This window comes from Ixodes scapularis, unplaced genomic scaffold (assembly GCF_016920785.2).
Source record: "Ixodes scapularis isolate PalLabHiFi unplaced genomic scaffold, ASM1692078v2 ptg000320l_1___fragment_1__unscaffolded, whole genome shotgun sequence".
Classification (NCBI taxonomy): Eukaryota; Metazoa; Arthropoda; class Arachnida; order Ixodida; family Ixodidae; genus Ixodes; species Ixodes scapularis.
The window spans coordinates 558,536-585,984 of record NW_024609961.1 but is presented as its reverse complement, the minus strand read 5'-3'; the positions used below and the strand labels follow the sequence as shown (position 1 = coordinate 585,984).

Below are 27,449 nucleotides of genomic sequence, written 5' to 3'. Positions count from 1 at the left end.
CTTAGAAAAAAAAAAAAAAAAAAAAAAACGTCGAAGGCTTGGTTGGGTTAACATTACAGTCTTCTGTATATCCTGTGGCTTCATCTAACGTACGATTTAGAGAAAACGGCACCGAAAAAACACACGAACAAACAATACTGGTATTCGCAACTCCAACGCCCTCTAGGTGGCGGGGCGGTAGTTCCAAGATGGCGGAAGAGACGGGGATAGATTCTCCAGGATTTCCCGTGCGCCTGCTCGCTGACGCTGGTCAGCGTGCTAAAAATGATTTATTTGTCTAGAAATGCGAAGTGCTTAGGGCAGGATCATATTACAGGTGGCGGAGATGTTGACGCGCGTTAGCAAAACGAGCATGCTGATATTTAAAAGTTGCTCTATCAAAAATAAATATTTTACTATAACGTACATTTTTTGTACCGTGATTATTCGCAACGTTGTGGCCCCTCTCGCCAAAACTGCCCCCTCTAAGCTGTCGTTGGGAACGGCTAGCTAACAAAGGCACGTTTAAAATGCTTCGAGAACTTCTTTATTTCCTTTGTAATTACCTGAAAGCTAGTACGCGATTCTGTCTTCTGAAAGGGCTTGGAATAAATATTCATGTTCCTTGTAACGGCCTGAAAACGCGAACCCTTTCCCGATGTGTATTGGTCGACATATCGTTGCGCGACCAGTTTTCCCCTAGTTAGGCCAAATAATAACTTTTGTAGACCGTACGGCAGAGCTCTACATAACTAGTGGGAGCGGTTGCCGTCACGTTGAGCACAGATTGAGCTGGAGGTCGTGCACGAGACCAGAAATCCGCAGCGGAGGAGATGAGAGAGGAAAAGTCCCTAATGAAATTAGACATCCCGGTCCTTCGTGCAACAGTGTTTGCAAGGCGGAACACAAGAATTCCTATATTAACGCGCTCACATTTTCGTTAAAACGGCTTCACGCATCAAGGCCGACAGCCCCTGCCACCTTTTCCGCGCCGCCGCCGCCGCTGCCGTCCCCGCTCCTCTGATTGTCCGCTCGTCCGCGAGAGGGCGAGCGGCGGGCTGGAGCTACGAATAGGACAGGGCGCGGTCGCAACTAACTTTATTATAAGAGATAAGACAAATGTTTGCCTTTTTTTTTTCTAATAAACATAAAACAATAAACAGAGATGTTCATCCGTGCGTTTATTTGGCGCTGTTTTCTTTCCATAAGAGACAGCTGACCCAAATCATTACTTTGCTGCATGATCTAAAGACTACAAAGATGGGTCATGCGTCTGTATACTTTCCGACAGGTAACTCGGTGCGCCAGTTACTGTGGAGCTCGACGAACGTCAAGGCTAAAAAGATATTTCCCACCGTAAAATAAAGTCTCTGGTGTGAAGAACGTAGTGTCGAATTTTCGGCGTCACTTAGTAGAGGCTAACGCAGGCCGCTCATTGGACACGAGCGTGGCGTCAGCATTCGGTTGGCACTCGGGTTTGATCGGCAAGAAGCCGAGCCCGAGCCGAACGCTGAGGCGGCCCTCGTGTCCAACCAGTGCCCCGCGTTCGGCTCTCTGCGGTGACACCGAGCATGACGTAAGGGCGCGACACGTCGTACTCAGTGACTCACAACGCAGACTTTATTTCTAGGTTCAAATATATACTTTTTCAGCCTCGTAAGATTCACCGACCTCTCTCCGTGCACCGCGGTGGTTGGCTCTCCAAGAGCTCTGTGGGAAGACAGATGCTCAAGAAGTGTTCCTTGGCGACGAGCGCTATCGAAAGCTCCGCCGTGGCCGTGACACTGGCCAAATGCTCACTATGATGTGTTGAGCATGGTTGATTCTACATTCGATCGTGCAGATAAGAGGAATCTGGGACATTATACTGTAGAAGAACTTGTAATTGGGCTAGTTCGCGAACGTTAGGAAGAATGGTGTAAGGCACAAAAAACAAGAAAACAAACACAAAAGCGACTGCGTGTGCGTGGGTCTTCTTCCTTCTGTTCGTTGTTTTTTGTTCGTTACACCATGTCACGAAAACAAGCCTATTTCACCGTGCTTTTTACGGACACCGTCGAAATTCTCGCAGGCAATTGACGATCCTGATCGTAAATTCACGGATAGAAACCAAAACAGGGAGCCACCGAAACAACTCCCCGCCAATACTGCCTGACAGCTTAAGTGGGCGTCGCTTATTATTTCCATGCTCAAGGCGATTGGTTTCTAGGCGTTCTGGGCGCCGTCATCATGGCGGGCAGTCGCGTGTTTACGGTGCTCCGCATCTGCTGCATTTTCGCTACATATCTTATGCTCCGAATGGACAACACATCACCGCGCAACCGCTGGAATGACTTCGACCATCTTCGCGTCAACCCAGTGGTCAGTTCAGCCTACACCTGCTTTCCCTCAAGTTTATCTTTCTGGTCGGCCGTCGGACCCATGTTCGCTAGGCCTATAGCTCCGCAGCGATGACCACGTTGAAACACCAGTGCTTCTCTCTGTTACGTCGACCAGGCCGCCGATCGTTTACGTTCGGAACACCGCGTTCGTCATCGCCTCGTCTGCTTTCTACTGCTGGCGGGGGATATCGCTTCAAACCCCGGGCCGCCACACCCTTCCTGTGCTAGCTGTGCGACGCGGGTACGGGACAATCACATGGCCGTCTACTGGGACTCGTGCGAGGCATGGTTCCATCGTGTCTGTCTCCACATGTCACTGCGTCAGCACCGCAAGTTGGGTACCAGCAGCGATCCATATTTCTGCCTTGTTTGCTCACTGCCTCCCTTCTCAGACGACTTGTTCGACAGTGGCCCCGCCCCCCCCCCCCCCCTCTTCCATCGCAGCCGGCGCCCCCGATGTTTCGCTGCTGTCCAAGTCAGCTGGCATCAACAAAGGCGCCACGTTTTAGTACAACAACTCCAGAAGTGTGAAAAACATGATTGTTGACCTGCAGGCTCTCGCTTCCAGCGTGTTCACTTATCTTGCTGTCCAAGACCTGGCTCGATAGTGTCGCCGACAGCGAATTGTTACCCCTTGACACGTACAGTGTTCTCCGTAGGGATAGAGGAAGTCGAGGAGGATGGGTTCTCACGGCAGCCCCTTCGTGCCTTCGTGTCAACCGTCGAAGGGATCTCGAACATCCAGACCTCAAAACGTTATTTGTAAAGTTCTTTTTCCCCCCCGAGAGGGACTGTGCTTGTGTGTTATGTTTACTGTCCGCCCACCACCCGCCATGAAGCATACCGCTTCCTCGACTCATCTCTAGGGTGGGTTGGGGCTGATCGATAGGCAAACAATTTCGTTGTCGGCGATTTTAACGCCGACGTCGACTGGTACACGTTCGGTGATCCTGTTCCTGGTGACACCTCTGACGACATTCTCCTCGAGACAATGACTACCGCAGGCTTGATTTCGACGTGCCGACATCCCACGTAAGTGACCCGCGATGGCCTCCAGAGTCACCTATGACCTGGTGTTAACCTTCGATGTCACTCGCATGGAGTCTGTCAATGTGTCTGCCCTCAATGGCAGCGACCATTCGGCCAAAGAACTGCGCTACGCGGTCTCCTTGCCACGCACGAGCCATTATGCTCGGATGCTTTCGAAGTTCAACCAACTGGGCTTTGGTCACATGGCCCAACTCGCCCACCGGGCACTTAGGTGCATGACCACGTCAGGGTTCGATTGGTCATCAAACTATGAACTATGGTGCGATTTTCTTTTCGCCATTCAGAAAGACTGTGTTCCCACAACTGCGTGCTCTTCGAGACGGAAGCGTTCACCCTGGATCACTTCCGAGATAAGTAAAGCAGCTCGTCATAAGCGTGCTCTCTTTCGTAGAGCGCGTCCTTCCAAATGCCCCGCTGCACTAGAGTTGGCAAAGAATCACCAGCGAGTTTTGAAGGCCACTATTTACCGTGCCCATCAAAAATTTACCGTGCCCATCAAATCGTAAAATTTAATTCTTTTAAAGATAAAGAACTCGTGCTATCACAAGCAAACAGACTAAAAGGTACAGATTTCCGTTTGAGCGAGGATTACTCGGAAGAGACCCGTAAAGCACGAAAAGAGCTCCTTTCTTTTGCAAAAGCACAAGCTCGTGACTTCAAGCTTCGCCACGATAAACTAAATATCGGAAATTTGCGATATATTTTTGACCGGGAAACCGCACGTGTTATGCAGCTTCCCTCATAGCTACAGGAAACCAGAAAGTCATCCTCCCAACAACAGAAAAGACCATTATCAACCCTAAACTTTTTTATTGCCAATGTTAGAAGCGTTTATGCCAAACAAGAAGCGCTGCATTCTGCTGTCCACTCCTGCTCTGCAGACGTTGTTATCATCAGTGAAACTTGGCTAACTCCGGATATTGAAGATAGCGAATTAATCCTAAGTGACTCGTATTTTATCATCCGGAAAGATAGGATTGAGCGGCGGGGAGGGGGAGTGTTGATTGCTGTTAGAAGTACTTTGCATGTTGAAAAGTGTGATATAATATCAAGTTTTGAAGGTGTTTGGGTAAGGATTAGGACGCCTACTGTTTGTATTTTAGTAATCGCATGTTATAAGCCACCTGACTTGTCAGACTTCTCGCCATTACTTTATGATTGCTTAGAGACCCTTGCTCGTTCTTATCCAAATGATCTCATAGTTCTCTCCGGTGACTTTAACTACCCCGAAATAAAATGGCCGGTTGTTCCAAATGTCATATCTTTTGATGCATGGTATAAACTTTCAAAGCAAAGTCGGGATTTTGTTGATGTGATAAACGCCTTCTTTCTTTTTCAAATGGTTGACAAGCCAACTCGTAACTCTGCTTTCTTGGATCTTTTTTTCATTTCGGAGCCAGATTTTATAGCTTCGGTAAACTTTATGGAACCGCTCAGTGATCACACTTCCCTAAATGTTGAACTTGCTCTTCCTACGCAAAAGCACAGTCCGCTGGTAAAAGCTATTTATGATTACTCCAGGGCTAACGTCGATGACTTCTGTCGTAGCTTGCAATCTTTTTCAAGTATTTACATGGTTGGCTTTGACTCTAGGACAGTTCACGAAAACTGGAGATTATTCAAACAAAAGCTACTTGATCTATGTGATCAGTTTATTCCAAAAATAAATATACAGTCTTCTATTGAGAAACCCTGGTTTTCGAACCGCCTTAAACGACTACTGAATAAAAAGCGGAGACTATTTCAAACAGCTAAATTGTCTTTGTCCCCTTCTGCGTGGACAAAGTATGACGAATTCCAATTAGTATGCAAGACAGAGATACGTCGAGCGCAGAACAAGTTTTACAACGAAGACCTCCGCAACCTTATGACAGCTAACCCCAAAAAGTTCTGGAAAGCGGTTAACCCTAAGCAAGTGTCAAAGCCTCACCGATTCACTAATCCTGCGGGAGACGAGCTCGATGTGGGTGCAGTGTGCGAGGAATTCAGTCGTTTTTTTAGCGAGATGTTTTCTGAAGATATTTTCCCCTTACCAGAGCATTCGCCTAATTACGACATAGCCACACAAATGTGCCCAATCACTATGTCTGTGAGCGGAATTCAGAAACTAATAGAACATCTCCCAACAAATTCTGCCCCCGGTCCTGACAATATCACGACGAAGCTACTTAAGCTTAGCAAATGTGAATCTTCCGCAATCCTCTGTTCTATCTTTGAGCAATCCCTAACTAGTGGCCAAATACCTGCTGATTGGAAAAGGGCAAAAGTCACCCCGGTCTTTAAAAATGGTCAAAAGAATGAATTCACGAACTATCGACCCATCTCTCTGACGAGTGTTCCGAGTAAATTAATGGAACATGTTTTATTTTCAAATATCATGGATCACCTGTCAGCCAACAGCCTACTTTTTGTAAACCAGCACGGCTTCCGTCGGTCTCACTCTTGCGAATCCCAACTTTTTGAATTTGTAACTGATATACACAGTAACCTGCATTTTAAAACTGAGACGCATGCAATTTTTATTGACTTCCAAAAAGCATTCGATAAGGTGCCGCATCATCGACTAGTTCTAAAATTACGTGCTTTCCAAGTGGAGCCATTCGTGATAGACTGGATATCGAATTTTCTTTTTAATCGCTCGCAAAGTGTTTGTTATGATTACAAATCTTCATCCCATCAGAAAGTAAAATCGGGAGTGCCGCAGGGGACCGTGCTGGGTCCATTGCTCTTTCTTTTGTACGTGAATGATTTACCCGATAGTGTTCTTTCAACCATCCGTTTGTACGCTGATGATTGTGTGGTGTATAGGAAAATATCTTGCATTAGTGATTGCATTCAACTTCAAAATGACCTGATTACCCTAGAAACATGGTGTAAAAAATGGCAAATGCAAATCAACATCCTAAAAACAAAATTCTTAAACTTCAACACTAAGCGAAGTGCCACAGTGTTTAGCTACTCTCTTTTTAATACACCCATTGAACATGTCCACACGTACAAATATCTCGGGGTTCATTTCACGTCAAACTTATCCTGGGAAGCTCATATTAATCAGATCGTTGTAAAGGCAAACCAAAGCCTCGGTTTTTTGAGACGAACACTACATATGGCTAACCGGGAAACAAAACTCGTAGCTTACACTGCCCTTGTTCGCCCGCAGCTCGAGTATGCATCTACAACATGGAACCCCCACCAGGCTTACCTAATTCAGAAATTAGAGTCGATCCAAAGCAGGGCAACTCGGTTCATTCTTAAAAACTATACACACACTAGCATTACTACGCTAAAAAAAGAACTCGGCCTTCCACTGCTCGCGGAAAGAAGGAAACTGACCAGACTAGTTTCATTGCACGCTTTGTATTATCTGGCCCCTTTAAAGAGAGAATTGTACTGTCCTGCGGCTCATCACATTTCTCCTCGTACAGACCATTCTCAGAAAGTTCATCTGGTAACACCAAGGACCAACCTTTTTAAATTCTCTCCACTGCAATTATCACTTTCAGAATGGAACTCTCTGCCAGAACATATTGTTACAATTCAAGACTCATCTGGATTCAGAGCTGCACTTGCTACTTTTCTCGATATTTAGCAACCTTTAATCCTGTTTTTTCCTTTCTTTGTTTGTTTTTGTTTGCTGCCAAAGCCCCCCCTTATGTAAAGCCCTACGGGCGCTTTAAGGGAACAATAAATGAATGAAATGAATGAATGAATATGGCCGCGACAATTGCCGAAAGGGCCATAACTGATCGCAAAGTCTTCTGGGCCTACATCAACTGTCTGCGCTCAACATCTTACCGGCCCTGCATCAAGCTGAATGGGAAGGTGGATACTTCCCTTGATGTCGTCCAATATGTTTCCTGATCACTTCAGTACTATAAACAGTTCTTCTTCCGGCATCCCTTCTACAACATTACACGTGCAGCAAGCAACAACTGTCCTAACTACTCAACGTTTTGCAGGCAATGACAACCGGCCCGAGCTCCCTTCAGTGACATTCAGCACCGAAGCGCTGCAAGCAGCGCTCTCTAATGGCGAATTCCACTGGGCGTTTTGGAGCGCGCCAGGATCAGTCGACCAGATCCGGATTGGAGCACAAGATCCGAACGGGGTCGCGCCGCCTACGGATCCCCAGTGGAACATGACCACTGCTCCGGGATCGGCGGATGCCTTCCCGTCATTCAACTGCCCGGGAATCCCCTTTTCGCGGCCGCCGCGATCGTTTCAAAGACGTTTTCGCAATCGCGGCGCTACGTGTTCGATGCACGAGTGGCAGGAATGGCTCAGGCGCCTCTAGCAAAGATTGCCGGAATGCCCGTAGCGCGGCAAATACCTTCTCTTCTCCTTCCTGAAAAACGAACCGGCTGCCGAGCCAATGGGTAAGCAAGCGGCCATTACGAATTCTTCTGATGTCGAGACAATCTAGGAGCCCAGCCCGCGACGTGCTTCTTCTTCTTCTGAGGCGAGATGCCCCACGAGAAAAGAAGTCACGTGTGTGCGCCGAGGGCTGGCCCGGCTGGCTTCCGGTTAATTAAAATTAACTGTTGGGCTAGTTGGTTAAACATCTTAATTACAAAAGCGCAAAGGACAAGGACAGGACAAAGAATGAACAGGACAAGCGCTTCCGGTTAAATCTGCCAAAATCGTGGGAGCGACTTTTCTCGTGGCGAATTCCACGGGTCGTTTTTGGAGCGCGCCGGGATCGACTTTTCGGGAGCGAGACTATTTCACTGGGCAATCGGGACCGAGACGAACGTGTTCCACTGGTCGTTTTGGATTACCTCCCGCTCCAGATCTCGGTCTGGATCCGAGAAAAGTCGCTCCCCCGATTTTGGCGGATTCAACCGGAAGCCAGCCGGGTCAGCCCTCGGCGCACACACGTGACTTCCTTTCTCGCGGACATCTCGCCTGATCTCGCCCCAGAAGAAATCGTAATGGCCGCTTGCTTACCTCTTGGCTCGACAGGCGGTTCGTTTTCCAGGAAGGAGAAGAGAACAGAAGGTTTTGCCGCGCTACGGGCATTCCGGCAATCTTTGCTAGACTCTCCTGAGCCATTCCTGCCGCTCGTGCGTCGAACACGTGTTAGCGCCGCGATTGCGAAAACGTTGATGCTTGGAACTTGGAACCAGCCGCTACCAGACACTGATTTGTTTCAAAAATACCCAGGACGTTTTGGGCCAATGAATCGATCACATAGCAGGCGGTAGACAAGTAGACAGCGTTGAAAAATATTTATTCCACCGATTGTTATGAAGGCCGATGGTGTCGGTGTCGCAGTTTTGAAGCACTGTCACTTCAGCTCAGCACCACGTTACGAAAGACGGTTTGTGGTACTGCCGGTGCTAACGCCATTTCACAGTAGAAATAGGAATTGCATGAAAGAACCGTACAGAAACACTTTATACGGTAGCGTAAATGCCGAACATATATCAGCAATGTCATTTTCCTCGGTTAGGGCTACCTGCTTTGTCAGCGAATGAAGAACATCTCGATAAAATAAAGAGCGGAAAATACTCCCCGTGTCAAGTTTTCTAATCCCAGTCCCTGGTTGATGTCGTACCGTGGTAATTCCCGGCCCTTCGAACGCACTAGCACTTTGTAGAGTCACATTTCCAGCGATTCCGCGCCGCACACGAACGAAGGTAAACAATCAAGATGACGGAGTGTTCCCCGTGTTTTCCTCGCCGTCAGCGCGGTGTGACAGGGTTGTCGGACAACAAATCGGGCAACACTGTTGCCGGGCGGCAGCAACATGTTGCCCGACTGTTGTTGCCGCGATGTGACAGGGTCGCCGGCAACAAGACTTCCCCGTGTTGCCGGATAGAGTTGTCCAACTGTCCCCTCAGTGTGACAGGGCCTTTACCCCTTGGCTCGACAGCCGGTTCGTTTTCCAGGAAGGAGAAGAGAAGGTTTTGGCCGCGCTACGGGCATTCCGGCAATCTTTGCTAGAAGCTCCGGAGCCATTCCTGCCGCTCGTGCGTCGAACACGTGTTAGCGCCGCGATTGCGAAAACGTCTTCGAAACGACCGCGGCGGCCGCGGAAAGGGGATTCCCCGGCAGTTGAATGACATGAAGGCAAATACCGATCCCAGAGCTGTGGTCATGTTCCACGGGGGATCCATCGCCGGCGCTACCCCGTTCGGATTGTGAGCTCCATTCCGGATCTGGTCAACTGATCCCGACGCGCTCCAAAACACCCAGTGGAATTCGCCATCGGATCCAGATCGAGATCTGGAGCGGGAGCTAATCCAAAACGACCAGTGAAACATGTCGGTCTCAATCCCGATCGCCCAGTGAAATAGGCCCGCTCCAGAAAAGTCGATCCCGGCGCGCTCCAAAACGACCAGTGGAATTCGCCATAAGGTCAAGAGCTCCCGGACTGCGGGGCCGGATGGCCTTGCCCCCTTCTGGTATAAGGCGTTAGTCTCGCACGGGCCAGGTTACTGCAGAAACTTTTCGACAGCGGAGTCGTCCTTGAGGTGTGGTGCCGAGCTCGGGTCATGCCGCTTCACAAGGGGAGAGGAAAACCTGTCGACGAACCGAAGCACTACCGCCCAGTCTCGATTACCTCGGTGTTGTGCCGCACGTTGGAACGTGTGCTGAACGCAAGCTCCTCGAGTTCTTGTAGAGGTCCGCGTACCTTTCCGATTTGCAGCATGGCTTTCGCTGCAACCGTAGCTGTAAGACTGTTTTTGCCACGCTGACGCATTTCGTAAGGAATGATATTAACGATTGCGTCTCTACAGACATCGTTCAACTTGATTTGGGCAACTCGCTTGATACGCTTAGCACCAAAAGTTTAATTGAAAAACTCACTGGAGTAGGCATCTGTGCCTCTCTTCTTGTCTGGCTCACAGGGTTTCTTCGCGGCCGTAGTCGGCAGGTTCTGTACGGAGGTTCGTACTTGGCTGCATTTGCGGTCCCGTCGGGAGTTCCTCGATCGGGGCTTGAGTGCGAGGCCCCACCCTATTTTTGCTCTACGTGAATGACATGCCTCGAAATGACAAATGCCGTCTATTTCAGTACTCAGACGACACGTCCATTGTGGCACCCGTCTCGTCGCCTGCTGACTCTAGCTGCTTATACTATACTTGACGAAAATCGAGAAATGAACAAAAGCGCAGCATCTCCAGATCAGCACGACCAAAAGTAACGCAATTTAATTTACCAACAGTAAAAACGGCGACAATCTCTGTTACACCGTGACTGGCTCTCCAATTCCAGCCTCTGACTCCATGTGCATTTTGGGCGTCACACTTACTAAAAACCTGGACTATTCTGCCCACGTTCCGGGTGCCTGTTGTCTCGAAAGCCAGAAAAACACTAGGTTTTATAACCAGGGTCACAAAACCATGCGGACCAGAAGCTCTGCGGTCGCTATATACGGCCCTCGCTCTCCCAACGCTGGAGTGCTGCTCAGCAATCTGGACATCCGCTCAGCAGGACCTCCGCAAACGGCTTGAGAGCGTCCAGCGTCGTGCGACCCGAACCATCTGGAGCCGGTCATCCGGTGCAACGGACGCCTTCTACAACGCACGCCTTGGGCCACTCTGGTGGCGACCGCTCGGACAAAGAAGACGAACATCTCAAGTACGTGCGATATGTCGGCTGGTCGACGGGCCGCTTGCGGGGTCCCAGCTCTCGTCAGCGGTGCACGTCAGCAAAAGAACAGGGCAGCCAAAGCCAATCCGCGGCTGAACCACTTGCCATAGCATATCTTTCATCCCCGCTGCCATCGGAGACTTTCTAACTCTTCCACTAGAGGCTCGTAACCCTCTACCGGAATTGATGAGTCCCGAGAAATGTACAGGCTCTTCTCTCGTCAAGTGGCGTCGGACACCTCATCAGCTCCGGCCCCATAACCATTGTTGTTGATTTGCTGTTTTGTTATGATTGTTTATTCTTACCCCAAATTGTTTTGTTTTGCTTTTTCACTTTTTCACTCCTCCACGGTGTATGCGTCGACAGGCTAGCAGGCGCAGAAGCGTAAGGGTTGCTACCTATCTGCCTAGTCTCGCACGTCGTCGCATATACATCCTACTTGTAATTAGAGTAAGAGCACCGACTTGACACAACAGAAAAAACAATTTCATTAGACGTTTCGCTTCCCATGCGAGAGGCATCTTCAGCAGTTACAAAGCAATTGCAAGGTTCAACCTCAAGGCAACGCTATTTATCAGGAATGTCCGTATAAGCTTCGTGGAAAGGACCGCGGTTTTTGTTGCACACGGATGTGTCCCTGCGGACAAACCACTATTCTAGGAGTTTCCGGAGCCCCCATCTGTCCTCCCTCGCCAAGGCCGTCGCAGCCGCAAAGTCAAAAGAATGCCCTATTGTCCACGCATGGTCCACAAGTTGTCTCCAGTCGCGTCGCGTGGGATGCGTACGTGACGTCGGGCTTGTGTTCTTTGAGTCTGGTCTCTCCTCCGTCCGGTTTCACCAATGAAGGACGCTGGGCAGTCACTGCAGGGGATCAGGTGAAATGAAAACTCGCGCAGCAGGGCCCGGGGACCCTGGGTTTATCCGCCCCTCCTGCTACTTTCGAACTGGATGAACATCGTACCGATGTGCCGTCATGTATCACCATTGTGTGGTGCACGCTAAAGACCCCAGGCCAGGCTGAAGAAAATAAAATCAAGATGATTTAAATCGTAAATTACATCAGACCAGTTTTACTATAATCATTTTGATCCAACATTTTCCAGCGTATAATTCGGAAAATAGTTGTATTTACCGTTTTTCTATTATTTTTATGCTTTCCATGTTTATTTGTTTTGAATCTAAATCAAAGATGCATCGAGCAAGAAAGATTTATACCGAGCTGAACACGAGCAAGTAAGCATTGCTCTTCTGAACAATCATTGAACATTCTTTCCACCTTACACTTCGTTCGTCAGTTACAAGCAAATCATTACGTGAAAGAGAGAAACAAAACACAGAGGGTAATGTCTTGTTGCGAGCAAATCAAAACGTGAAAAAAAAGCAAATAAGTCTTTTTTAGCTAACTGGAAAAATCAAGCTGTTTTCGTTATAATACGGCTGGGGTTAAACCAAAAAAAAAAAAATGCTAATTAAACTGCACTTTAAGTTTACAGTAATTTTTCATTTCGTATTGTTATTAGTGATTATATTACAGATTGAAAAATCAATCTGTAATGTTTAAAAATGGATGCAGTAATAAACAGTAACTAATTTTGGCTACATGGGATCTCAATCAAGTTAATCTGTAAAAAAAGCCCGTGCGTCTGCTTTCCCGCACAACTCTCGAAGATCCTATCACCGCAACCTATGGAGGCAGCTCGGCGATTGAGGAGGCCGAAACATATGTTTCGACCAAGAAACGCAGACTGAGTTGTGACATTAAGCAATGCAAGCGTGACGTTTTGCATTGCTTAATGTCACAACTCAGACTGCGTTTTTTGGTCTAAACATATGTTTCGGCATCGTCATTCGCTGAGCTGTCTCCGTAAGTGGCAGCGATTGACTCTCCAAGTGTTGTGCGAAAAACTAGACGCACAAGCTTTTTTTTTTTTTTAAGTGTAATTTAAATTGAAACAACTTGCTTTAAATAAAATAAATATGATTTTTTTTATTTTTATTGTATTTTTTTCCGGTTCGCCCAAGGCTATCAGCGGTATACTGCACTGGCTAAATTACCGATCAACGACGGACATGCCAGACGTGCACTGGGGCTGACTAACTTCACTGTGCCTAAACATACACGCAACGCAATTTTAAACGGATAGTTTGTATTTATAGGAGCACTCTTCGCGAAAGTAGTTAGTTCCAGGAAGACTTAAAATAAACCTTTCACTTTTTTGAATGGTCGATGCATCATTGAAGACGAATGCGTCCGCCCGATTTTAAAAATAACAGCGGTCGGAAGTCGTATCTTGTGCGGCTCTTTTTGATGTCGGGCGAGGAGCCAACCTCTTCTAGCTCTGAGCTCCACCGTGCGTCGGAAATTATGAGACGGGCTAGGACCGAAAGCAATTTGACCTCTCCCGTACCGCCCAGACACGCGCTTCCAAACCGAAGAAATGCCCGTGAGTTTATTTTAGCCTGGAACACACTCACAGAACCATACACTGCGATCTTTCTTCGTTTATTTTTCTTCTTTTTGACGGGAATATTAAAAACGAGAAACGTTTTACGTGGAAATGAACTTTGCAGTGCGAGGCTAAGAATGACGTGAAGTTATTAGATCAACTCCATTAAGCGCGATCCAAACCAACGCTTCTTTTTGCGCCTGTAGGTCGTGCGGCTGCGGATGTGACGTATTTTCGTGACGTCGCGCCGCTTCTTCGCTCCTTCCGGGCGCGCACAAGAAAGTTGGTTGATTTCAACTTCTTTCTCAACGCGCACAAAAACGCGCGGTGACGTGTAGGGCGCTCCTGTGTCCCGGCCAATCGGTGGAGGGCAAGCTAGTTCCGGCTCCACGTTTCTCGCCGTCTGGCTGCCCTCTCCTCCCCCCCCCCCCCCTCTCTTCCAACATGACAACGCGATCTCTCTCTCTCTCTTCCTCTCGCCGTCTGGCCGGCCAGTCTGTCGCAGTTGCACCTTGCTTGTGCGCTCGTGCCTGCGTGCGCGCGTGCGTGCTCGCCCGAAGTTTCGCCCGTCCAAACCAAAGCGCACGGTTCTGACTCAGAAAGCGCGCCCGGAAACAGCAAAAACGCCACGAAATGCGTCACATCCGCAGCCGCACGACCTACAGGCGCAAAAAGAAGCGTTGGTTTGGATCGCGCTTTACGGAGCTCCCCATAGACGCATGCCTTCACGAGCAGAACCCCCTCTCACCTCGCGGTCCGCCTCCCGTCGTTCGCTGCGCAACCGTTGCGCGGACGGAGGCTATGGTGACTGTAGTGTATTCTATAGAATGTCCAAGGAGTGTATGTTTTGATTCCCAGCGTATATTGGGCAGGAGATTGAACTCTAGGGGGCGCTTTATTGAACTTGCTATCCCCACAGCCCGGTGGTTACTAACAAAGCATAACAAAAAAAAAAAAAAAAAAAATGAGCATCGCCTAGCACGGTCTGCGGAACGACCGCTTCGTTCTGGCCAGTGCTTTGGTCCCACGAGGAGCAGCCTTCGAATCGTCATCTTCGATTTTTTGGATCGAAAACAAACAAGAAAATACGGTTTGTTGTTCCCAGAGCTGAAGCGTAGCCTAGGGGCGTGACTGTTCGATCTCCTCCCCTGTAGAGAGTGACGGCTATAGCTGATGTCACTCCCTCTCACTGTTGGCTACAGCTGAGTTCGCGACCACTGAGCACGTGCTGACGGCGAGCTTCCACGGTGCTTTTGCAGCGTGCATTCCACAACATCAGGGGCCCTGAGCTGGACGCTTGGCGAAAACGACGGCGAGAAATTTGGCGGCCGCGATTGGCCAACGCCACACTTGACCTTGGCGCCCGCCAATCATAGCCGCCGAATTTCTCGCCGACTTTTCCGCCAAGTGTCCAGATTAGGGCCCCAGGACTGCCGATCTTACCTGCCTAAAAATGTGAGCTCGTTTTGAGCATAAGCAGTAAAGAGGGCGCTCAAATATGGCGTCCAGCCAATTCCTCCTCACTCTTAAAGGGAAGCTGAAACACTTCCTGAAAACAACGAGTAAGAGTTGAATTCTGGCGTATTTTGTTCCAGTGAATCTGAATATCACATTCGTTTTCCCCGAAGGTATAACTAAAAGCGAGAAAACGCGAAAGGCCTCCGACCAGGGCCCGTTTTCTCGAACGCGAACTGTGGTTTAAAGTTAACTATTGTCCCTAGAAGGGGGAATTCCAGGTCACGTGACTGGGAGAGCAGGGGCGCCGAGGGAGGAGCAGTACCTAGAAGCAAAATGGCCGCGGCGTCGCTTAATGAGGGCTAATAGTTCTGCTTGGTTCTGCTGAACATTCATTTCTATCTGGCTGTTATATTAATGACTCACCATCAACCTATTAGCACGTCAAGCAAAGCGATAGTTCAGAGGGACTACTAAACTAACCGACGGCAGCATTGCGCGAACGCATCACTCTTCAACAGTCCGAGATCCAAGACATATGACGGTACATAAGCCTTGCAAGTGTTTTCATGGTGAGTAAAAAAAATGTTTTGCGAACGAGTGTTGGTACATATTTATACTAAGACGTTTATTTTTGTTACGCTAAGCACGCCAACTCGTGAACAGCGATTACTTCGCGGAGAAAGGCGGTTATCCTCAATAAAGTCTTCGTTCTGGGTGAACAGCTGAGACATTGTACTGTTTTTGTTGTTTTTTTTGTTCACAGTGCGCCGACAGTATGCCGACATCATTGAGGTTTCTACATATTCCCGGTGGCCAGCAATTCAACGGTGACGAGAAGCTTAGCTTCTCGTCACCGGTGAATCGGTTGGGCAAACAGAAGAGAGGGCAAACAGTTGAGATCAGCAGGAATCGCAGAAACGTGCGTCGCAAGGAACGAAAACGAGACTACAGCACCGGCGGTGCCAGACTGTAAGAAACACGGGAAAGTTATGCGTTGTTTATGGCAAAACATATTGAAGGAAATGTTTCTTACATTTTCAAATATTCGTCGACAAACTCTTACATAGTAGTTAAAATTTCTTCGTACCATCGGAAGCAAATAAATTGGTCTTCAAGTACAACATTACTATAATTTGACTTAAGATACCATACTAGATCGAGGACAACCAGCGGAAAAAGAGGATAAACAAAATGACTGGCTTGTTTCACGAATAGATGGCGCATCTTATTGCCCAATCAAAAATAATTATTGTTGTTCTATATCCAGCCGTTTATTACAGTACCGAGGTACTTTTCCCTTCCTAGGCACCGTGGTTTACCAAAATGGGTTTACCATCGCTTCGAGAAAACCGGCCCAGAAGTCAGGTCATACTAGGATCTTTGGGCCGCCAAGCACGTGTCGCTCGTGTGGTCAGCGCGTGCAATTGCAAGCTTGCCAGGTACATTTTTCGGCACTGACGCCAGTCGTGACATCGCTTTCTGACTTTTTTCTTTTTTTATAGCAAGAGTGCGCGTGCATTGATTTGACAGGCGCCGATGATGCGCGAGAGCAAAGATTCCGAAAACTCCTAGTGTGACGTCACGTCCCAGGAAGGAGGGGCTTCGGCGGTACTTTAAAAATTGATTTCTGAAGCCTCCGCGCACCAAAGTGAAAAATAATCTCGATATTCGTGATCCTGGAGGCCGAATGAAGGCGACTGAACTGTTTTTTTTTTTTTTTTTTCTCAGATACAGAACCGTTTCAGTTTCGCTTTAAGCTGAGACTAGAAGCTCCACTTTCAGTGCGAGATTTCTGCCCTTGCTAACACAAGTGTGAACAGGCAGGCACGCGCAATCAGAGCACTGCCAAAGCCAGCGAGTTCCGAAGGTGAAGGCAGAGCTTCTAGTTTCATGCTTAAAGATGGCGCTTCGCCATACACTATGGAATACACAGTTTTCAAACGAAAACCGAGACGGCGCTTCAAACGACGGGGGGCTAAAGCCCCTTTATCCTGGGGAAAGTGGCTCCATTCATTGTTCTGGAAATGCTCGAAACACGTGCCGCGCGCCACTTCTGGGAAGAACATGGCGTCTCAAATCCAGCTCAGTACTGCGCTGTGCCGCCGTGTTCTTCCCAAGGGCTGCACGTTGCACGTGCCTGATGCATCGGCCACGGTGGCATCGGCGCACCGTGCGCTAGTTTTGAAACATGAAGGGGCTTTACGGGAGGCGAACTGAAAGGGGTGAGAGGAGTACCTCCTTCCGCGGGAGTTCTGCAGCAGATCTAATCTAGTAACGTTGGCTGCAGGTAAGTTTTTACGGTTTCTACTTGTTTTTGCTAAGAAAAACATAATCGGTGGTACGAAATTTAGGTTGCAGAAGGTGCTCGCTCGGCAGCAAGGCCACTGACGTGACGTCAATGCAGACCATGCATAGGGGTTATGTACACTGGAGGCCATAGTCGAGTGCGCGCTGAGGAGTATATGAACTGACGACGGCTTCCAGTGGGCAGGAACTCGTTCTGAACATATGCAGACAGCAGCGCGCACTCCGATATGCCGCCCAGTGGATGCGCCTTGCAGAGAAGGAGCCCATAGACAGTTCCACACAAAAATCACTGCCCACACGTGCTAAATCACAGTCCAGCCAGCGCTCGCGCGCAGATGCGGCCAGCAAGGAAGTGCGCTTGCATTACACACAGACACAGCAATGAACGCATCCTCAAACGCTTTTAAAGGTATTCGCTGGGCGCCACATTTGAGGGCGATGTTTAAAGCGCATGCTCGGAACTAGCTCACATTATTAGGCTGCTAAGACCGGTGCTCTCGATGGTGCGGAATGCACGTTGCAAAAGAACTCTGGAAGCTAGCCGTCAAGCACGTCTTCAGCGGTCGTTCACAAAGCTATTGCTAAAGCCCCTTCATGTTTTAAAAGGGGTGCAAGAGGCACGTGCAACGTGCAGTCCTTGAGAAGGTTATGGCGGCACAACGCAGCGCTAGATTTCAGAAGCCATGTTCTTTCCAGAAGTGGCGAGCGCGCGGCACGTGTCTCGACCATTTCTACAACATCGAATGGCGCCACTTCTGCAGGATAGGGGGTCTTCAGCTATCGCTGCAGGTAGGGTGTAAGCGCGCGTGTGTATGAAGGCACTCTAGCTGCAGGTGAATGCTCCATATTAGCGGCGAGATGTTTTAGTGGCGCCCTCCTATGGTTACCTTTCGTGACGTCATTACCTTGCGAACAACAAATTCGATGCTGTTTGTAAGGAGCATGGTGGAAGCTTGAAATCATTGCGCTCCTAAAGCAACACTACCAACACCGTCGAAAGTGAAGTTCTTCCATTCCTCTTATTTCCGTCGATGAGAAATCCTTTGCTGACGTCATAGTCAGCATTCGGCCAATCGCGGAAGCGACGCTTTCGATCGCACACGTCGCCAATTGCCTGTTTACAAGTGGCGGAAAACCTGCCTCCCTCAAATAACGATTTATGTTGGTATCCTCACACGTTGCAGACTTTTTGTGTAGCGACGCCGACGATATTCTTACGTGAGATCAAACCGCACGGGCACAGGGTGGCGCAAGCGACCGCTGGATTCGAAGGTTTCAGCTGTAGTACCCTTCTATGCCTATGATACGTGTCTTTACCCGATTTTCCAACTACTTTCCGCTGTCATTTGTGGCTGCATGCTGCCGGTGCGCTGTCACGCGGCCTCGCTGTCTGGCCGCCCGAGGTACGACGCACAGGCTATCAAGCTGAGAAAACCTAAGTATCTGTTTTTTGTTTTGAGAGTAAACCTTTTCTCAAAAGTACTATTGAGCGCCTCCATTGCGTAATTGTTCATTCGTGTCCGTTATCTCGTCAAAATGGACGGCGCCGGCGCCGTGAGTACTTTCGGTTATCACACACGTGCTTCCAGTGCGTGAGCAATCGAGTGAATCGGTCACACACCCGTATTTAGCGTGCATGTGGTGATCATAGTTTTTCTACCAATTCACTATTTACCCTCTAACTCACTTTTGTGGAGAGTTTTTTTTTTTTTTTTTTTTTCTATCTGCACGTGTTTTCTACGAGCGTGCATCGATGTCTGGTTGTAGTAAACCGTGTTTCCCTGTTCATGCTCTCGAATCAAAGCTTTAAAAAGTTTTGCACTACAATTGCACTTTGGCACCAGTTCGTATAAGCTTGAGGTACCGGGTGCTCACCTAACTTTGCAGCAAGCCTGTGTTTCCTGTCCTCATTGATATGCGCACGAAACTTGCGTTTGCCTTTTCCGTTTTTTTTTTTTTTTTTTTTTTTTTTATATTTTATCTCGGTGCGTATCGGCGCTGATGACTTATTAGAACCAGGGTGGACAAAAATAACGGTTAAAAAAGAAAAATCTGATTTATGTGATTTATATTAGATTTCTTATGATTTAAATTGCTGATAAGCTGCTCTAACATTTTCTGCTCCTAATCTGCTCCAAACTGTAGACTTTTTTGCTTTGAAGTTGTTCCAAAATGCATCAACTTCTGCTCCAAAACAAGAATTTTGTGCTCCTTAGCTGCTCCAAAATCCAGATTTTTCTGCTCCAAACATTTCTCCAAAACCTGTTTCACCTGTCTCACCGCTGCTTTACCGACATCGTTCCGATGACGACATGCAGGTACTTACTAGGTTACGGAGCATTCAACACCGCTAAACATGTATTTCGCCACATGGGCGACAACATCTCTTGGATATTTTATAGGGAGTATTCACTGGACGCCATATTTGTGGATGCTGTTTAGAGCGCATGCTCAGAACGAGTTCACATCAACTGACTGCTAAGACCGGCACTCTTGATGGTACGGAATGCACGTTACAAAAGAACTGTGGAAGCTCGCCATCAGCACGCTCAGCAGTCGAACACACAGCTATGGCGGCCAGTGAATACTCCCTATACGCTCCGTGCTGGAACTATAGGGGGCGCTTTAAAAAACGCGCGTAGCGCCGCTAGGGGACGAGCTGGCGTTCGACAGTGAGGCGCGTTCAGCAGCTTGCGGCGCCTTTTCGCATGCGAAGCTGGGGCGGCGGAAGCGCGCCCGGACGGAACTTTTGCTTTTTGAGCCGATACGTTGAAGGTGACGTTGCATGAGTGCTGGGGCAGACCTAAGAAGGGCACCTAGCTGTTCTCCGCTTCTCATATATTGAGTTTGAGTCGTTAATAGGTGTAATTTTTCTAGTTGCGGTCGAAAAAGGGGTTTGAGCAATTTTCCGAAAAGCAAGATGGCCGCTACCATAATTGCTCTCAGTGGGAAATCCGTTTCTCTGGGCGGTGTAAACGCAGGACTGCTGTGACGATTATATTTGGAGGCGAGTGAGATGTTCACTAAAGAAAAGTGTGTTCACAACTGTGTCAATAGGAAATTTGTTTCGCTCGTCGCTAGAACAGTAGGACTGTTGGACAATGATATTTGGAGGTGAGTGAGATGTTCACTAAGTTTGTGCATTAAGTGTGCCAAGTTTTACTCAGACAGCAGGTGCGAAAGTTATGTTTCGAACGAATAAAGAAATAAAGCTCTAAGGGATGTCCAATATTGGACCCAAAATGTTGTGTTATAACCGAGCTGTGCGAAATGCAGATTTGGACAGATAGGTTCTTGGCCATGACCATAACTTCACACAACACTTATTATACCAAACACAGGTGGCATAGGGAAACCAGGTGGAAATTCGGCTTGGGCGGCGTAACTGAATAAGAACCGGTTATGACTGTGAAAGGGCTGTCAAGAGAACACCACTCGTCGTGGGAGGTGGAGACTTTACAGGTAGGAAGGAACTAGTGGACTGTACTTCCAACTGAAACAACTTTACGAAAGGTGGTTTCAAAGCCGAGAAAACAGTGCTGTCGGCCAACACACGATTTGGCCGTCAAGGGCATTTGCGGTCAGCTGTTGTGTAACAACTTGGTTGTGCGAGGTGCCGATTTTTGGCACAGGGGTACTTGGGCATGACCGTAACTTGACACAACACTTATTATACCAAAAATAGCTGGCATAGCAAAACCAGGTGGAAATTTAGTTTGGGCGGCGTAACTGAATGGGAACCGGTTTTAACAGTCAAAGGCTGTCAAGAGAACACCACTCGTCGTAGGAGGTGCACACTTTACAGGTAGGAAGGGACCAGTGGACGGTACTTCCAGTTCCGTCAACTTTGCGATAGTTGGCTCCAAAGCTGAGGAAAAAGAAGTTGTCTACAGCACTCGAGGTGTCGGCGTTTCCACATCCAAAAGTAGGCTGTTCAAAAAGAAAGCACACCGCATAAACATTCATACTCAAACGCCGATTGTCCAGTGATTCCAAGTTTCATTTTAGTTTTCCTTAGATTTATATTTGTCACTTTTCGGACTGTCCGAATCTTTCTTCATGATGTACAAACTGCGTGCCATACTGGTCCAGAAATATCATCTATATGAACGATGGGGACGAAACTCCTTTTGGAGGGCATTCCTCCAACGAAATTGGATTTGCATACCCGAGAGTGTGGGATGGCATTTCAGTTCGTCCCATCGGCGCTAACATATGTAGGCGCTACTGATACGAAAACAAACGCAGAGCGCCACACGGCAGTGTATAGAACATGTCAGGCGTGCCGACACAGTGGCAGACATGATCGGGAGACCAAATTTCTCGCGTCGTACGGCACGGGTCTGTCGCTGTCTCACAAATCATCGGCGAGTTGATAAACTGTGAAACTTTGTCCCCACGAGACACGACGCATAAACATTGGAGCACTTAACGACGCAGCAGTTCAAGCTGTCAACCCAGCGCAACCGCACCGCTCCGGCTTCAATGCGTACCAATGTACACGGCATGGTTTCGTTTCGCTGGGGTTCTCACTGCCTAACTTCGGTAACGGCCGTGCGGCGGCGCGCCGGTCGCGTTGCACGGAGTGTATAGGCATGTCGACAGCTCAAAGGTACACTCTAAAAAAAAAAAAAAAAAAGGTATCACTTTACACCTTTTTGTTCTATATAATGCACCGCAAAACTTCATTTCGACGTGCTGCTCACTATAGTCGAACAGGCGGCCCAAATTTTACGAGGGCTTGATAACGGTGCGATATAACTTATTCAATAGCTAAAGTACGTCTCAAAAACCACAGAAAGAAAACACCGAAGTTTAGCGATAAAGCCAATAATACCGCGATGATTTTTTTTTTTTTTTTTTTTTGTGGTGAGTAACACGTATATTAGCTATTTAATAAGTAGCACCACGCGGCTATCAAGCCTCTTGTGAAGGTCAGTACCGTCAGATCGACGTCAGTGCGCTGTACGTCGAACTAAAGTTTTGGGGTGTCTTATATGTGACAAAGGATGTAAGAATACACCCTTTTTTTATTAGAGTGAAAACATCCACCAAAAGAGGGTGCAGTCTTGAAGGGGGTTGCGACGCTCATCGCCCTTATGCGTTTGCAGTCACCGTCTTAACCAATCGCGTGTAGCGAAAAACGCAGGTTCGCGGCACTGTGCGTGATTGGTCCGGTCGGAGAGAGCAAACGCACCAAGGATGGCGATGCCCTTTCGGCACTGAATGCTTGATTGACTCCCTCGGACCGTCTGCGGTCGGACGTCTAATTTGAGGGCGCTGCTCAGAGCGCATGCCCAGAACGAGCTCATATAAATAGGCTGCTATGACCCGTAATCTCGATGGCGTGGAATGCACGTTGCAAAATAGCTCTGCAAGCTCGCCCTCAGCACGCTCTCTGCAGCCGTGCACGCTGCTACGGCCGCCACTCAACACTCCCAATACATAGCTCGCAACGGTCGCCATTGCTGGGTTCTGACGGCTATTTCTACTTATCGGATTCTTCGAACTACAACTTTTGCGGTGTGAAACTAACACCGAGAATCGGAACGCTCGCGGCGCGTAAAATGCTGGCACGGCCTGGGCACGGCCACTCGACCTTTCCTGTTGGTGCGGCCTGCCGATGTCTTTCCGAAAACAAAAGAGCGCGCGTGAGAGGAGAACTTCTCCCATTTTCCGTGGGGGCGCTGCACATCGGTAAGCGTCTTGTGAGCTGAAAGCTATACTCTGTTTCACCTTATGTTGTACCGCAGGATAGGCTGTGAGCGCGAATTTTTTTGCTCTGGGGCAGATCTCGGCGGCACAAGCTCTCGTGCAATAAGGGCAGCTGTCAACGCTGTGAGCTCGCGCTTCCAGCCTTCGCTGCGGTACAACATAAGGTGAAACGGAGTATAGAGAAGGCGCCCAAAGCGCTCTTGCTCCGCTACCCAGATAAAATATCTGCCTGACATCGGCTTTGCCGATACCGAGGTGCTGCCGCGGTTGCAGAAGGCAGCAAAACTCGCTTTCCCCCCACTTATGCACCGCTGTGCTCGGCGAAAATATCGTAGTGTCACTCTGCGCTCGCGTGTGTGGTTTGTGTTGGCATTTTGGAAGCTGCCGGAAATGTAAATGCGCGTTCTAGTTCTGAGTGCCAGACGGCGATGAAATGTGCCAACTTCACTCGTGAAACAGAAAATCCTGCAGTTAATGAAGTACAATGAAGTCTCTTCCGAACTTGAGTTCGCACCGCTGACTTACATGGCTGGCTACTTGGCCTTCGTTTGCGAACGAAAGGTGACCATTTTTATTTGTAGAAATTGTCGTAATTTCAAAGTAATTAGCTGAAACATTCAACCTAGCAAAGCAATAAGAATTTCTCAGTGAAAGTCAGGAAGGCTAATGTGTAGAACCGGCTAAACTTTGCAGGTGACGTGTTCTTAATGCAAGCGCAACTTAAGGGAAATGCATCGCATGACGGAGCATATCAGTCCATGTTTAGCCTTGACCAAGGAGGACTCAGCTATCCACGACCTGAAGCTGTCTGGCTGTGCGAGCTCGTCTGCATCTTTGTCGAGAGGACTCTACAGTCGGCAGAGATTCGTGGTTGTGGAAGGATTTGCAAGGCCCTCTCGAGCGCTGTGCTTCCACACCTTATGGATTGCCCGCTGATGTGTTAACTGCCGAGACACCTACCACAGCGAAGAGCTCTGCGAGCTCTTTCTCACAAAACTCCTCAGACCTTTTTTGGCAAACTGGGCTGGTGACCTAAACAGCCCACTAGAGAATACATTGAGGCTTTCGGGGAAGCCTCTTTCCCGAAAGGTACTCCGCTTGTGATCTATCTGATTTCCTTGGTCTGTTTTTTGTGAACAATAAAGTTTATATTGCTGAAGTTATGCACGCGGAATCCGATTTTATATTGTCCTCCACAGATGAATAAATGGCACAGCTCGCGCATGCTGAAGAGTCGGTTAAAACCGGAAATCATACGGCCTAGCTATATTCAACTATAACCCCTATATTACAGTGGTAATAGAAACGGGGCAATTGTTACGGGAACAAGAAAACGACAATTCGCTAATACTGCCAGCAGAATGCAGCTTTAACGCGCAGCCTGTAGCTGAGTGAGCTTTTCGCAGAAAGAATCATATGCTTTTATTCTACATAGATTTGTCACATCATTCATGCAATCTGGCACTCGCTTCAATTGAGACTTGCGGCTCCACGAAAAAAAAAAAAATCTAAATAGCCACATCAGGCCGGGTCGGACGTAATGCTCCTCTCTCACTATGTTTCGTCTTACCTTAGCATGTACTAACCGCGAATGCTGTGCTAGCGCGAGCGGCTAGCCTTTACTGCCTTCCTCGATATGCTCCCCCGAAAGGAACTCTATCTTTCACCGATAACGAGCGCCACGGCTGGCGCCTGCGGGGTAAAGTAGAACTATCGCTCTCACCGGCGGAGTGAGGCATACGGCAGGCCGCTCCCAAGGGGAGTCCTAATCGAGTGGCCGTGATGCTGGTATGACCGCGAATGACGTTACGTCCAAGCTATATATGCTTAGAAAATTGCGAGAGCCTGGCGCCCCGACTCGAGCCCCGACTCGTGCCTCATGAGAGCGTCACGGTGAGCAAGTATAGGGAGTATTCACTGGCGGCCATATTCGTGTGCGCTGCTGCTTAGCGCGTGCTGACGGCGAGCTTCCGCAGTCCTTTTGGAGCGTGCATTTAGCACCATCAAGTTTGCCGGTCTTAGCAAGCTATTAATGTGAGCTCGTTCTGAGCATGCGCTCTAAACATCGCCCTCAAATATGGCGTCCAGTGAATACCTCCTATATGTGCAGCTTGCGCGTGCACATAGCTTTGGCAAGCTTGGAATGGCACGGGCTTCTCCGCAAGAGCAGAGACATGGCGTCGGACGGTGTCCGTGCTCGCAATCACCTATTAGCGGCGAGATGTTTTGGTGGCGCCCTCCTATGGTTCCTTCTCGTGACGTATTACCTTGCGAACAATACGTTCGATGGTGTTTGTAAAGGGCATGGTGGAAGCGTGAAATCATAGTGCTTTCAAAGCAACACTGCCAACACCGCCAAAATTGAAGTTCTTACATTCCTATTATTGGCGTCGATGAGAAATCCTTCGCTGACGTCATAGTCAGCATTCACCCAATTGTGGTGGGCCGACCACAGCGACGCTTTCGATCGCTCACGTCGCCAATATAGCAGAGCTCTCCAAACGTTTTTGGCTAAGAGGCAGGATTAGCGATCTGTCGAAGTCTCGAGGGCCGGGGGAGAAAACAAAAAAGCGTAATCATAAACGAAGAAGACCTAAAGAAATAAACCTAACCATTTGAACGCATAAATTAATTTAGAGTAAGCCTTTAAAAATTGGGTTAATATAAATGTTTCCATTTGATTTCTTATATTGATCTAATTATGACATTACGCGACACTTGAGGCAAAGAAAACTCACCAGTCATAAAGCAAAACGCCTAGGAACTTTGGCACATTTGCACAGTGCAAAACACTAATGAGAATGATAAAACTAAGGCTGCCAATATGCAATAGTTGTGACAGACGGCACTAAGCGCAATGTGTATGAGAACGCAATAAAATTTTAGCATAGTTCCACAGACATGTAGCGGGGGACTAAGAATGTTAAAACTCGTGATGGGCAACGTTCAATTAATGATATGGCGATTCGCGTTACAACGAAGTTCCTCTCGTAATTTCTGGTATCTTAGTTTGTGCGCCTGGAGCGCGTCGCAGCGCCGATTCCTTAGGCGCAGCTTTCTTTGCACCGCTAGGAGCCGGTCTCTGCTGGAAAAGGGTCGCGGACCAGGCTTCGTTGGAAAGAGCGCGGCCAGCCGGGAGCCGGTCGGAAGACTTCCGCCGGCCGGATCTGGCCCGCGGGTTCGAGACCCCTTGATTATAATGCGAAGCGTAAGTTCGTCTGCTTCTTTTGCATGGGTTGTGTTGACGTCAGACGGTCGAGCTCTGATTGGCTCTGAACGAAGGATAGTGGGTAGACCTCGAGGCAGCTTGCTTTCAGATCTACCCACTATTCTTCAATCAGAGCCAATCAGAGCTCGGCGTTCTGACGTCAACACAACCCATGCAAAAGAAGCAGACGAACTTACGCTCTGCATAGCATAGCGCTACCGCCCAGTCGCCGACAGTTCAGAAAGTGCAGGGCGTGGCGGATCCCGACAACCTTATTATCGTTCAATAGTCGCCATATTGATAAGAATGTCAAAGAACGAATCGGGAAGCAGTCACCTAATAAGCCCCGAGGTCTTTAAGCTGCTGTTACCTGAAGAGCGGTTTTGCTACCGGGAACTCGTGCTGTGACTTCAAAGCGTGCATGTATGTATACGTATATACGTAGAGAGGGGGGTGAGACGGGCCGGGTAGACGTAGATAGCGGAGTAATACTGGATCCATGGAAGGGCAATATCTACCCTAATATATACCGACGTATCAAACAGGGACCGTTCTTCATCAGGGTGGATCTCGTCTTATATATATATGAGTGTGTGTGTGTGTGTGTGTGTGTGTGTGTGTGTGTGTGTGCGCGCGCGTGTGTGCGTGCGTGCGTGCGTGCGTGCGTGCGTGCGCGTGCGTGTGTGTGGGCGTGTGTGTGTGCGTGCGTGTGTGTGTGCTCTTGAGCACGTTCCCTGAACGCTACCGTACACGCGGTAGTCAGCGGTAGCCAGAGGTAGCGAAACCTGCCTATTAACGTACGACTTTGAGGAAACGCAGCTGGCGTTCTTGAACTCCCGTTGCCGACGCGCGCGTTTTTACTCGGCGCCGTGAGTGTTCCAGCTGATGCGATCTCACCTCGCCGGCAGCGCGACGACGACGACACAGGCGACAGGTAGAGGTAGGCGTCGGGTCGTCAGACGGGCGGCATGCCGGGGCCCGGGGAGGCTGCCCTTTCAGCCCCGAGTTCACCAAGGTCGTACCTTAATTCTTTCTCTAGAGCGCAGCTCTTCGGCGCCCGTTACCGGGTTTCGCGGCGTGGGCATCGCCGTCGGCGTAACCGGCCCGCTAAATTTAGCGCGAAATTGGGGAATTGTAGTAGATCGTTTCCGCAGCCCGCTAAGCACCCGGATAGCGCTCCGTAATCCGCCACAAGACCTTGAACTATGCAGACAAGGCTGGCGGCGCGCATGCGCAGCTGCGGCGTTTTCTTCGGGGATACCGTGGCGGAGGAGAAAAACGATCTACTACAATTAGACATGAGGA

At 48.8% G+C, this 27,449-nt stretch overlaps 1 protein-coding gene across 1 annotated transcript in view; it reads right to left on the bottom strand.

The window, feature by feature from the left end:
* The window catches only part of LOC8050789 (cholesterol transporter ABCA5), a 119,192-nt gene extending 92,073 nt beyond the window's left edge, over positions 1-27,119 (bottom strand). Inside the window, exon 1 of the mRNA XM_040213927.1 lies at positions 27,042-27,119. The gene's annotated coding sequence lies outside the window, so the exon portion shown is untranslated. The remainder of the gene's footprint in view (positions 1-27,041) is intronic.
* Between the last annotated feature and the right edge of the window lie 330 nt (positions 27,120-27,449).